The sequence below is a fragment of the Armigeres subalbatus genome, chromosome 1 (genome assembly GCF_024139115.2).
Source record: "Armigeres subalbatus isolate Guangzhou_Male chromosome 1, GZ_Asu_2, whole genome shotgun sequence".
NCBI classification, from domain to species: domain Eukaryota; kingdom Metazoa; phylum Arthropoda; class Insecta; order Diptera; family Culicidae; genus Armigeres; species Armigeres subalbatus.
The window spans coordinates 256,413,262-256,426,450 of NC_085139.1; the positions used below are offsets into that span (position 1 = coordinate 256,413,262).

The 13,189-nt window shown below is 40.8% G+C and overlaps 1 long non-coding RNA gene across 1 annotated transcript; it reads right to left on the reverse strand.

The window, feature by feature from the left end:
* Positions 1 to 7,884: 7,884 nt before the first annotated feature.
* On the reverse strand, positions 7,885 to 12,347 carry LOC134206894 (uncharacterized). Its single transcript, XR_009978325.1, has 3 exons — positions 11,714 to 12,347; positions 8,319 to 8,675; positions 7,885 to 8,239 (listed from the first exon to the last, which is right to left on the reverse strand). It is a non-coding gene; the product is annotated as an uncharacterized LOC134206894 (long non-coding RNA).
* Between the last annotated feature and the right edge of the window lie 842 nt (positions 12,348 to 13,189).

Here is a 13,189-nt window from a genome sequence, read left to right on the forward strand (position 1 = left end):
TGCTGTAATCCGTTAATTTTTACATATACTCAATTGGGAATGGGAAAAATTCACTGGGACAAATAAAAAGGGCAAACTTTTTCGCTTTAATATATTCCGATTTACATATTCTCACACTGAATACTTATATACCTAACTGTCGAGTAAAAGAAAAACTTGGGAGTTTCTAAACCACTGTACGACCTACTAATAATACCACGCAATTGTCCTCGCGAAATTCTCCAGAGCAATCCAATGAGAGAACCATATTTGAGTAATCCTATTGAAATGTTGATGAAGCCCCTCCTGGGAATTCTTAGTAAAATTTACAATGGTTTTCAGGCCCCTCCTCCAGAAGATTTTCAGGAATTTGGTACTTTTTAGGAAAATACTGGATTTATATCTTAAATGGTGATTTTTGTTTAGTATTGTATTTGTATTTTGTTTATTATTGTATTTTAGTTTAGTATTTTGTTCAGTATGAACCTCTCAATATTTTTCGTAGGATTAAAATAACATCCGTGATATTCTGCATGACTTCAATGAAAGTTCAAGAAAGTTCGTGGACGAGCCAAAGAAATAATTCCTGGAGAAACTCCTGGGTGAATTCCAGGAGGGATTCATAGAGGAACTTGATAAATTTCTAGAAAGTACTGAATGAATTTCTGGTTGAATTACCGGTAGAAAACCTGGAGAAACACCAGGTGGGAATCTTCTAAGAAATATAGGAAGAACATCACGAAGATTTTTTGGAGGAACTACATATGGTGGTAGAATTCCAGGAGGAATTTGTCCTGAAATTCCTCCATGAGTTATCCCAGCAATTCATCGTAGAGTTTCCTCAGGAATTTATCCAGGATTTACCACAGGAATTCTTAATGGAGTTCCTCCAGGGATTCTTCCGTAAGTTCTTACTGGAATTTTCCAGGAATACCCCTCGGAAGTTCCACCAGGAATACTTCCGGAAGTTCCTCCAGCCAATCCTCCGAGTTTCTCCAAAAATTCCTCCAATAGTTCATCCGGGAATTCCTCCGGCAGTTCCTCCAAGACTTTCTTAGGAATTTCCTCCAGGAATTCCTCCTTGAATACTTCCAAAGGTTCCTCCAGGCATTCCTCCAGCAGTTCCTCCAGGAATTTCTTTTGAAGTTCCCCAGGAGAAGTACCTGAAACAATTCCTGGGAAAATACCTGGAAGAATTTCCGAGGAAATATATGGACGAATGCCTGGATAAATTTCTAAAGAAATTTTTAGATGAATTCTTAAAGGATATTTTGAAGTAATAGCGGAAAGAACTCCAGAATGAAATCCTAGAAGATTTCGCTATTAAATTAATGGAGGTATTACCGGAAAAACTCCTGAAAGTTATCCTGGAGGAATTAAAGGAAGAGTTCCTGGAGGAATGCCCGGAGAAGTTCCTAGAAGAATTTCCGAAGGAATTTGTGAAATTGTGAAGCGAAATCGGAGGATTTCCGTCATAAAATTCTGAAGAAACTTATAGCGGAATTTTGGAAGGAAATTCCGTTTGTATTCTTGAAGGAACTCTCGAATGTATTCCTGAAGGAAATGCCGAAGGTTTTTTTTTGGAAGAATAGCCAAAGAAATGTCTAGAAGGAAAAATTGGAGAAGAAAAAAAATCTTCAAGGAATTTCCTCATGAATTTCCTAAAAAACAAATTTAGTGAGGGGTTTCTAGATAAGGAGAAATTACAATTACATGAGAAGGATTTTCGAACGATTTTCAAAGGAATTTGTAGATTACTTTCCGGAGGAAAATAGAAGTTCCCAGGGGAGCTTCTAGAAGGATTCCAAGGAGAATTCTTGAGCCCGAAACTTTTCGAGTTGTTTTGCCCCAACCTGCCCACTCTGGCTACGCCCTTGTATCATTCCCATCATTGCTTTGTAAAATCATGAAGTTTGAGGTGTCGCACGACCTATTTTGAATCAATTTAGAAAATGGCCATTCCGTTGGTCCCCGGATTGTGGCCGGAATGGATTCGAGTGGGCCAGGAACCCTAAAAATATCATTCCCATCATTGCTTTGTAAAATCATAAAGTTTGAGGTGTCGCACGACCTATTTTGAATCAAGTTAGACAATGGCCATTCCGTCTAGGGCTTCGGATTGTGACCGATGTGGCCAAATTGAGTCCGAGTGGGCCAGGAACCCTAAAAATATGATTCCCATTATTGCTTTGTGAAATCATGAAGTTTGAGGTGTCGCACGACCTGTTTTGACTTAAAATTGTAAATGGCCACTTATTCCGGGGACAACTGACCCCAACGGAATCTGGAATAATTCTGGAACCGTACTGTGGATAGTATAAATCAAAAATTGGGATCCATCCGGATGGAATGCAACTTGTTGCGAAAGAATCGGTCAAGAAATGCGATTTTACAGCAGTTTAGATTTTTGAAAGCCCTTAAAAACAGACGTTGGGGACGGAAAGGTTTATAGAATGTTATACTGAAAACCGCGCCCAACAAAAGATTTGAAAAGGTGTTTTTTGAGCCACTTAGGGCCAATTTCTTCACCTCCGCTTAACTCTTAAGCGGTGCTTACCCATACGCTTAAACATGGTTTAGCGACTAAGCGGGGGTGAAGAAATCGGCCCTTAGTGCATATGCACAGCGCATGTTTTCGAAATAGAGAATTTGATATTAATTTTGCATAAACGGATCCACCTGTCTTGGAGGGACTCGAACCTTCAGCCTCCTACTCTCTAGAATGACTTGATACCCCCTAAACAACAAGACCACTTAATGTTCCAACGCGAAAAAAGCCATCAGAATCCAAACCAACCTCTTATGTTTGTTTTTCCTAATCGTCACATATGCTTTACTGCTGTATATCCACAAATATTGTGGGTATATCAATCGGAAGACAATTAACTCTACAGAAACTCCATTGAATCTTGAGAACTTCCACGGAAAATTATGTGGACTTCTATTAATTTGAACCGGCGTGAAAAATTATAGATCAGCGCACTATGGGGAATTCTCATACAAATGGGTGGCCAAAAATATTTTTTCAATGAAAACTGTTTCTATGCAACATATTTTATGTGCAGGAATATTTAAAAACCTTTTTTCAACCCTTTAAGGGTTGAAATGCCACCCGCGAAAGAAAAAAAAAAAATTTTTTAAATTTTTTTCTATATTTTTTTTGTTTTTTTCCAATACAGCATGCATAAAATAGCAAACAACTATATTTCTAGTAATAATGTTGTTCATTTTCTAATCATAACGAGGTATAGAGAATAAAAACCACAATTTTCAAGAAAACTTTGATTGCAGCGTTCTCGTAAACGCGCAAATATGCGCAAGCAAATCACTCACTAGAAGGTGGTACTAGGGTTATATTTCAATCCCCCATTTACTAGGCGCACCAGATCATTTCGGTGAAAAAAACGGGACAAACGCGCTTACAAAATGGGACACGTAAAAAAAACCTTGTTATTCAAGAGATGTGGAATTTTAAAATGTATGGGCTTTTTTTGTATCTTTATTAAGGTGAAGGTGGGTTGAGTACCAAAACAAAGCTTTGAAAGTATTGGTACAATAAAAACTGTCATATACTGTAGTATAGTATTGGTATCGTATTTATAAAAAAACAAAGAATATTAGCAGGGTGGTTCAAAAAACGACCCAGTACTACCACGTTCACTCGATTCCGTCCCATGCTCCGAGTGTCCTCCAAAAACCGATTTGAACAAAAACTGGTTGAGCGCAAGCGCCAGTTCAAGTTTGTATGAAAACTAGTATGGGGAACTAAACCTTTCATTACACTGGCTACAATGCCTCCTCTCCAAACGCTGGCGAAAATAGAACCCACATAGCTGAAAGCAACATTCCTGAGACTTCACTGAACGAAAACCGCACCGCAGGAAAGATCCATTGATTACATAACGCAAAAATAGCATTTTATATCCCACTCACCCCCACGTCACACTTTTTGTATGAAGCATTTGCCCCTTGCGCGATTGTGTAGACTAGACTAGACTAGAAGTATCTGCCCCTGGTGCGATAGATATCACAGACAAATTCTGGGTATTTTGTTGAATTGCACGTTTCACTGATGCCTTCTGAGAAGCGTAATGATCATGCTAAGGATTCGCAACCTCGCTTAAAATCGACTCCCAACTATTGGAACGACCATTCTATATGGATTGTCTATGGAGTTGAAGCTCTTGAATATTTCATCCAGTCATATGGTGTAACCGCTCGCGTGACGAAACTCAAGAGTGTTTCGAAGCTGCAACTTTAAACGCTTCATAATTTGGGCAGGCCTAGAAGGCGTTACATTTTTGTAATGTTTTTTTAGTCCGACTGCGATCTAGCCCGGACAAAAACCAACACCACGCGAAGCGTTAGCAATAATTTTATTTCTATGCTCAACCCTCTCCAGATTTCTCCCAAATTGATTAATTGTATCAATAAATCACAAAAGCGCGATTACATCCTTTTGTGATAATAGATACTGGGCAGATGATAGCAAAATCTCTGCCATTTCAAAAGCGACCAGCAAGTGAGCCAGATAGGAAAGTTAGAGTTGAAGATTATTTTGTGAGTTAGCCAGTTTTTTTTGATTACTGAAGGTAATTTATATTGGTAATGGTCATAGTGACAAGTGCTAATTAAAGGTGTTTTGGTCAAAAGACCAAAACCTTCGCAAGAAGGTTTTTATTTCGGACAGGTGTTCCGTGGCCGATTTTCGACATTGTCGCCTCGCCAAGCTTACGGCTGGCCATTGCCAAGTCCGTTGGCGATCGCACGTGTGCTGTGCAAACTGCAGCAGCGAGGAGCGTCGTGTTATTCCGTACGGGCCCCAGTAATTGCCCGGGACCAGTGAAGCCAGCCTTAATCCGGCGATTAGCAGCTCCCACGTGCCCACCCGGCGCGTTCCTTCACCGGCGTTGTCGCGCTAGCCCCGCTACAAACCCATCGTGTAGTGCGAAGAGTGGAGTGCCACGAGTTAATCTCTGTGCCGTCGTGCGTTCTCGTGGGCCGTAGGTCTCCGTTTATCATTCCGTCGATTCCATCAGCGGTTCTCAGACCGACCGGCCAATCACTAAGCCACCGAACAGCGAGCCCACCGCATGTAACCAGGGCAGTGGTTCCCAAACCGACGGGCCATTCTACATTTCCCGCTAAGGCGACCTCGTCGCAACAAATCTCGACGGTGGTTCCCAAACCCACCGCCACGGCGCCTCGCAGCGACCCCATCGCATCCAACGGGCCATTACACGCCACCTTCGTCCACCGGCCGGCGTAGCGCAATCCGGCATCAGCAGCAGCAGCAGTAAGCAACCTAGGTTGCTAAGTAAGGTCAGACCAATTAGTATATAAGGATCTAAACATTGTACCCACACACACAACTAACCCATTCGCACAATATACCGTACCGTATCCTTCCGTTACATCAGATAATTAGTTGTATACCAATTGTGAACAACCGGTGACATCAATTGATTTAGTTTGGGAGCCTTTTGGGATTGGTTCCGCGATCGTTAGACCCGCCCTGGGTGAGTTAGTCCGGGTAAATCTTGAACGTGCGTGTCCGCATCACGCTGAAAGGCGTGTTGGCGCTTAAGCGGATTACGTTATTACCGACTTATTTTAGGGTTTTGGTCAGCTTTGTCCGCACTAGCAGAGCAGTATTGGTAGGCTCAAGTTCCGTTTAAGTTGGTAGTCGAGATTCACTATTCTGCTAGTCCCGAATCCGTCGTACAGGGTACCCACGGACCAGACGTATCGAAAGCTTTGGTTAGTATCGTTTTGTTTCGTTTCGGGGAGCTGAGTTCGGTGGTAAGTATCCTGTTACAAACTGGCGCCCAACTCAAAAGCTCATTAACGATCTTTTGCTTAAATTTTTGGTATGATTTAATTCAATTAGTTTTAATTAATCTGATCTTGACCTTATTTTCAAAGAAAAAGACATAATTTACTAAATCATTCAATAACTTAGCTGAATACTGTAATCGAATTACAACTGGTTTGGTAAAATCTAGATAATCTAATTTGGCATTATGGAATTGTATAACTACCACGCCGACGATCTAGAGGAAGACGAAGTAGATTACGAACTCGGTATCCGCGGTATAGCGTCAAACGAAAATTTAGAAAACAAGCGCCGCGAGCTTAGACTTCTAATTAACGAAGATAGAAAAAACCCGAAACTCTACACTACAACGGTTACACTTGAGCAGGAAGCAGAATGGATTGCCGATAGAATCCGATCAATTCGAAAAGAATTAGAACGTAAACTTTCGCTAAGAGCACAGTCAAGACTAATCAGTTTAAGAAACAGAGTACTCAGAGCACCATCGGCCGATGCATTCACTAAAAACACATTCATAGGCTTAATTGATGCCACTTGGAAAACATATTTCGGTCCAAATCCTAATCAAAATGCCGAACCGAATTCGGAAGACTTGGCCTTGCGCATTTCGGATTATACTCGAGCACAACCTCTTTCAACATCTCTGAATCCACAGGCCCCAGCTTATCGGCCTAATTCAATCAATCAGCCGGTACAACAAAGGCCGACTACGAGCCCGAACAATTCGTTCTCAATACCGGTTATGACATCGTCCCCTGGACACAGGTTGAGGCCACTAGGTAATGTGAATCTACCGGTAAACCAGCCGATAATCACTTCCCCAGTAAATCGACCAGCTGCGAATTTGAATCTACCCACAGAACCCTTCGTTGACTTACCACGAGCTAATCAAGCCAATGTCAATTTAAATTTTCCCAGCGATTCACAATCGCCGAAATCACATGGGAGACAAACGTGTGCCAATTTGAATACACATGTTGATCCTCCACTAGCTCCACAACCGTCAACGTCAGCAAATCCAATTCCATTGAGTAGCCAAAATTTAAACTTATTCACAACCGACCTGAAAGACTTCATCAGGCAAGCTGTGAAAGACGCAGTCAAAGACTACGTGGATGAATACGTTAATTTCCCCACTCCGAATTTTTCCAGCGTATTTCGCAACGCCCCTGAAAACCCTATTCGAAATGATGTGGGCATCAACACATCAGAACAACAACATGAAAGATGTCAAAATTTACCTCAACTGAACGAGCAACAAACCAGTACCTCGGCTCGGTCTGGCAACCAGCAGGCCTATCCACCAAATTACTATAACCATTTAAGAACTAAAATCGAAAAATGGCAAATTTTCTTTAACGGAGAAATCGGACCAAGGTCCTCTTCGGTAACTGAGTTCATTAGACAAGTTACCATTCTAGCTAAAGCCAATCACGTAAGTGACGCTGAGCTACTCCAACAAGCTTATATCTTTTTCACAGGCGAAGCGAGAAGGTGGTATTTCACTTATTGGGAAAAATTTACTACATGGCAACACCTAGTATATTATCTCACGATGACCTTCGAAAATCCTAACAAGGACAAGGCAATCGAAGATGAGATGCGGGAACGAAAGCAACGTCCCAACGAACGATTCAGTGCTTATCTGGCGGATATGGAGCGCCTTTCTCAAAGCCTCACACGAAAAATGGACCCAAGTCTGAAATTCAAATTAATATTCGATAACACAAAATTGTCATACCGGAGGCGGTTAGCACTTATTCGCGTTATGTCTATAAATGAATTAGCAGAGTATTGCTATCAATTCGATGCTTTAGAACCAAGTTTATATGCAACCAGCGGTAATAGAGCAAACACTCAGACAGTCCACCAAGTGGACCTAGACGAGTTTGAGGAACTAAGTTTGGAAAACTCAGATCCCGAAGAAGTTAATGCTATTAATAATGGAAACAAATACGCGAACAAGAATCGCTTCACGAAAAAGGAACACAAGTTTGGTTCTACATCTAATGCAACTCCAAAACCGGAGCCGAAAACCGAAGACGAAGAAAACATGGTTCATTGCTGGAATTGTAGAAGTGCAGGGCATTTTGCTAAATATTGCCAGCAACCACGACGGATGTACTGCTTCGCATGCGGTGAACCGAACGTCAGTAAGGCCACGTGCCCTAGAGATCACTACCAGAAATTCGATTCAAAAAACGAGAATTAGGAGAAGGAATCGGGGACTCTCTTTCTCCTAATTGTAATTCTGAACAACTCCCCAACTATGACTATTTCAATCAAATTTTTACCATGAACTTAAATCCAGTTACCTGCCCACATATTACGGTCCATATTCTCGGCACTCCGGTACAAGGTTTACTAGATTCAGGGGCTAGTATTTCCGTTATTAGCTCACTGGATATGGTCAAACGATGGAACCTAAAAATTGAAAAAATCAAGTTGAAAATACAAGCAGCTAACGGTGAGAAGTTAGACTGCGTTGGAGTCGTATACGTACCATTCACTTTCAATCAAGTGACGAAAGTGATTCCAACAGTCATTATTCCGGACGTGTCGAAGGATTTAATTTGTGGATACGACTTCTGGCGGGCATTTGACATACGACTCACAATAGGCGATAACGTGGATGGCAATTTGGCTAACCCGCAGGCACTTTTGGCGACAGATAGGTCAATCCAAACATTAGACATCGAGTTCTTCAGTCCATACATTTTTAACATTGTTCTGGATAGTGCCGTCCAGGAATCCTCACGGGAACCAGTAGAAGATGGAAGTTTAGAAATCCCTTCGCTGGAAGATCCGGACGAGCGTGATGTCACAACAGAATCTGTCGTGACCGAGCACACTCTGCTACCTAAAGAAAAACAGAAATTAGTTGAAATCATCAACAAGTTTCCAAAAGCATATGATGGGAAAATTGGACGGACAACATTAATATCACACAAAATCGACCTATTACCAGACACCAAACCTCGTAAAATACCAGCTTACAAATATTCCCCTAAAGTGGAAGAAGAAGTTGACAAGGAGGTAAAGAGATTACTAGAAATGGACGCAATTGAAGAGTGCAATAGCGATTTTGTCAACCCACTTCTTCCTGTTAAAAAACCTAACGGGAAATGGAGGTTATGCCTCGATGCGCGGAGGTTGAACCAAATGACTAAAAGGGATGAATATCCTTTCCCCAACATGGTGAACATCTTAGAGCGCTTGGAGGAATCAAAATATTTTTCTATTATTGATTTGAAAGACGCCTACCATCAGGTTATTTTGGAATCAGATTGTAGAGATTACACTGCTTTTAGGACCAGGAAAGGGCTGTTCAGATACAAAACAATGCCTTTTGGTTTACTGAACAGCGGAGCAACCTTGTGTCGCCTTATGAATAAAGTTCTGAAATTCGACCTCCAACCGCGGGTGTTTGTGTATTTGGATGATATTATCATCACATCGAATACACTTAAAGAACATTTCGTATTATTAGAAATAGTGGCCCAAAGACTTCGACAAGCGAACTTAACAATTAGTATCGACAAATCAAAATTTTGCCAAAAATCGGTGAGATATCTTGGCTATGTTTTAAGTGAGTACGGCATCGCCACTGATTAGGCGAAAATCACTCCAATTTTGAATTATCCGGCTCCGAAAAGCGTTAAAGACGTGAGGAGGCTGTTAGGATTGGCTGGTTTCTACCAACGATTCATTGCTAATTACAGCCACATAGTGACTCCGATATCTGACCTCCTAAAGAAAAGTAAGCAAAAATTTTTGTGGAATGAAAAAGCTGATAAAGCTCTATTAGAACTGAAATCCGCATTGACATCACCACCAATTTTAGCAAATCCGAACTTTGCTCTTCCATTTGCAATAGAAACGGACAGTTCAGATTTAGCAGTCGGAGCCGTGCTCACCCAGATTGTAGATAACGAAAGAAAATGCATAGCTTATTTCTCGAGAAAGCTTTCTACAACTCAAAGAAAATATAGCGCTACTGAACGCGAATGCCTAGCAATGCTAATGGCAATTGAAAATTTTAGACATTTCGTCGAGGCAACGAAGTTTACGATTGTTACAGACGCAATGAGTTTGACTTTCTTGAAGTCGATGTCGATTCACAGTAAAAGTCCTAGAATCGCAAGATGGGCAATGAAAATCCAAGGCTTTGACATCACGTTTGAATACCGCAAGGGAAAAGACAATGTCAGCGCAGACGCTCTTTCAAGATCCATATCCACAATCTCCACGAGCGTGCCTAATAAACCTCACGAAGATTTGAAAGATTTGATAGCTAAATTCCCAGATAAATATAAGGACTACAAAATAGTTGACAATGAAATTTATAAATTTGTTACAAATGCACACAAACCGGATGATCATACGTTCAGATGGAAGTACGTGCCACCAAGCACAGATAGACCTAAGATTATTGAAAGCCTACATAATCCAGCTCATTTTGGCTTCGAAAAAACGATCCAAGCGGTGGCGCAAAAATATTTCTGGCCAAAAATGAGTACAGATGTACTTCGTTTTGTAAAATTGCTTAACGTGCAAAGAGCCAAGACAGACAACGTTAATGCTAACCCACCTTGCGGAAAACCCAAAATGAGCAACCGTCCCTGGGAAATGATTTCCGTAGATTTTTTGGGACCGTACACTAGGTCACGCTCAGGAAACACATGGGTTTTGGTAGTCACCGATCATTTCTCTAAATTCACAATGGTGCAAGCTATGCGACAAGCGAAATCGTCTGCAGTTATCACTTTCCTCGAAATCAACGTATTTCTTCTCTTCGAGTGCCATCTGTATTAATTTCGGATAACGGCGCACAATTTCGATCAAATGAATTCGAGAAATTTTTGAAAAGTTATAATGTGCAACATTGGGCTCTTGCAGCCTACCATCCGGGACCAAACCCCACCGAAAGGGCGAATCGGGTTATCACAACAGCTATCAGAGCTTCACTAGTAAACAAATCCCAAAAAGACTGGGATAAGGGAATACAACACATAGCGTGTGCTATCCGTAACAATGTTCACTGCTCCACTGGTTACTCGCCGTACTTTATAAACTTTGGTAAACAAATGATAAGTTCGGGCGACGAGTATACACGGTTGAGAAACACAAATGAAAATGTTGATCACTTCAACCCACCAAAGTTGTCCGAAGACCTGAAGCACTTGTACGAAGCAGTGCGGATTAATCTCAAACGAGCGTACGATCGTTACTCAACGTACTACAATCTACGATCGAAGAGGGACGTACAATTCGAAGAGGGCGAAACTATTCTCAAAAAGAATTTTTTCCTCTCCGACAAATCCAAGGATTTCACTGCAAAACTCGCACCACGGTATAGCGAAGCAATCGTCAATAAAAGGATTGGCACTAGCTGCTACGAGCTTAAGGATCCGATAACAAACAAAATACTCGGGGTTTTTCACTCGTCAAAACTCAAGAAAAAGTAACGTGAGAAGGAATGATGGAGCAAAACAAACCGTATGAATCAAACCTCTTCCTTCCCACACCAACACTTATTCACTGTACACAATTTACAAAGCTATGATGACCGAAGAACTAAGCAGTAGGTTTACAAATTTCAAAACAAAACACCTCCTCGTTATTATCCAGTATATTGAGTCGCAGGGCATCCAATTTCACGAAAACCACTTCAGCTATGTCGAATGCAGCTTTGCGTCTGCAAATGTAAAAACATAAACACACACAAGAAAGGCAAACGCTTGAATATTTTTCACACACGCAAAACGATTAGGTAGCCAAAACATGCTTTTGGTATCGAACTACACAAATTTTCAAGGCCACCGTGCGTCGACTCTTCTGTCGAATTGAATTAAAAAAATGGCTGCTCTGGTACGTTTTCACCGGTATAACACTTACGTTGCCGATTAAAAACCGCGACCGATCCGTGATTATTCAGGTCAGCTTCAATCAGGGATACACTAGTCGATCGAATTAACGCTTAGGATTAGTTTAGAAATTAGGATAAAATACTTTTTCACGTTACCGTAACTCGAATTGAAAACTACGCGTCGACGCGATCGCGAAAATTTCCGGTCTGACGTCTCGTTGTCAAAAAGTGACATGACAGCAGGAGCATTTTCGTTAAGTTTACCCCACAGTAAAAAAGATGACGGTCAACAAGACAACCCGACTATAAGTTTCCTCGCCAAATAGAGCGAGTCAAGTTGCGCGAAATGTTTGTTTGCGATAAAAGAAATCATTGAGTAAGGTTTAGGAATGAAGTTATCAAATCGTGAACGATATAATAGGGACTAGCATACCAGTATACCAGTAGAATGATCCGGAAAAATTGATTAACTCGTATGATATAAAAATATCATATACAGTTTTGCATCCAAGGCAACACTGTTTTCGTTAATCTTCGTTACTTTATGTTTGTAGGTGTAAAATCACATACGAACGCGTAGATTGGAATTAAAACATCAGTCTCGCCGCAGGTAGTTCGTGATTGTCTATCGTTGAGTGAACACCGCAAGTCCCGTAATCCGGTTTCGTGATGTCGTGTCGTGAAAGAAAAGTTTACAATCATTGATTATCCCGTGTTTCAAGTATCGCCGCAAAGTTCTCAATATGTTTGAGGTAAATAAAGTTCCGTTTCGTTATCGTATCGTAAGTACCGTATTGATTAAAGTGATCACAATTTTGCCACGAAGATTCGTGGACGCTAAACCTGGATACCGTTCGTTATTCCGTTTGCATTACAAAATGGCGGCATACTTGAGCCAGTGAGGATTGTATGTTTTTCGTGATATTTTGTTTAATGAAATCTCAAAGTTATGCTGGAAGAAAAACAAATGAAAAAGTTGAATGATGAAATAAATTATGTTCCGTTCTATCCATACCAAAATAATTTAATGGAAAATTTTTATTGTTGTGAAAATATTAAAAACAAAAACAAATGTGTCGAGAAATTAGAGAGAGAGTTAGTGATGCGAAATTCAAATGAGTAGTGACCAAAGTTCTTTCTGAAAAATTTAATAAAATTTGTGAATGTAAATTTTATTAAATTTTTCATCGTCTTAACAGGGGATATATGTAACCGCTCGCGTGACGAAACTCAAGAGTGTTTCGAAGCTGCAACTTTAAACGCTTCATAATTTGGGCAGGCCTAGAAGGCGTTACATTTTTGTAATGTTTTTTTTAGTCCGACTGCGATCTAGCCGGACAAAACCAACACCACGCGAAGCGTTAGCAATAATTTTATTTCTATGCTCAACCCTCTCCAGATTTCTCCCAAATTGATTAATTGTATCAATAAATCACGAAAGCGCGATTACATTCTTTTGTGATAAAAGATACTGGGCAGATGGTAGCGAAAACTCTGCCTTTTCA